The sequence below is a fragment of the Otolemur garnettii genome, unplaced genomic scaffold, assembly GCF_000181295.1.
Source record: "Otolemur garnettii isolate 467f Iridium unplaced genomic scaffold, OtoGar3 scaffold00008, whole genome shotgun sequence".
NCBI classification, from domain to species: Eukaryota; Metazoa; Chordata; class Mammalia; order Primates; family Galagidae; genus Otolemur; species Otolemur garnettii.
The window spans coordinates 13,186,767-13,187,748 of NW_003852403.1; the positions used below are offsets into that span (position 1 = coordinate 13,186,767).

The following is a 982-nucleotide window of genomic DNA, read 5'->3' on the forward strand; positions in this document are numbered from 1 at the left end:
GCCCACTATAGAGTTTTTTTAATAAAACCCAAGTGTTGGCTGGGCACCTGTAGTTCAAGTTGCTAAGGCACTAATCACATACACCAGAGCTGGTGAGTTCGAATCCAGCCCAGACCTGCCAAACAACAAGGACAAGTGCAATCAAAAAATGGCTGGGCGTTGTTGTGGGCGCCTGTCATTCCAGCTACTTGGGAGGCAGAGGCAGGAGAATCGCTTGAGCCCAGGAGTTGGAGGTTGCTATGAGCTGTGATGCTACGGCACTCTACCCAGGGTGACAGCTTGAGGCTCTGTCTCAAAAATAAATAAATAAAACCCAAGTGTGCTTTTTGAAGACTGTCAAGAGTATTAAAATTCTGCCAAAATGTATTAAGAAAAGCAATGTATATATAAATGTACCTTCTGAAAAATAAGGCAATTACTACACATTTATATGTGGATTTAGTGTTAATTTTTATTATTGTTTATATTTTTAAAATGACCTTGAAACAAATACAGTCTAGCAAGGGGGACAGGAGAGCAGGAAGAAGGGAAGGGAAGAAGGGAGGGCAACTGTCGGGATCTCCACTGCTGTGCACAATATGAAGGTGTTCAGCAAACCCCCAGGTGAGGTCTCGACTACAACTTGAACTTTACCTTAGAAGTGAAAACAATGTAACTTAAAAATTTGTACTCTCAGGTGGCGCCTGTGGCTCAAAAGGGTAAGGCTCCGGTCCCATATGCCAGAGGTGGCAGGTTCAAACCCAGCCCCAGCCAAAAAAAACTGCAAAAAAAATTGTACTCTCAAATTAATTTGAAATAAAAAAAATAAAATGAAATAAAATAAAAAATGATCTTGGCTGGGCAGGATGGTTCACATCTATAATCCTAGCACACTGGAAACCGAGTCAGGAGTTTGAGACCAGCTTGAGCAAGAGTGAGACCCCGTCTCTACTAAAAAAAAAAAGTAGAAAAAATAGCTGGGCGTCATGGTAGGTGCCTTTAC

General features: G+C 41.9%; 1 protein-coding gene across 1 annotated transcript in view; it reads left to right on the forward strand.

Annotated features, from left to right (window-relative positions):
* The window catches only part of DNAJB12 (DnaJ heat shock protein family (Hsp40) member B12), a 30,638-nt gene that overhangs the window by 15,237 nt on the left and 14,419 nt on the right, over positions 1-982 (forward strand). The gene's annotated exons all lie outside the window — the stretch shown is intronic.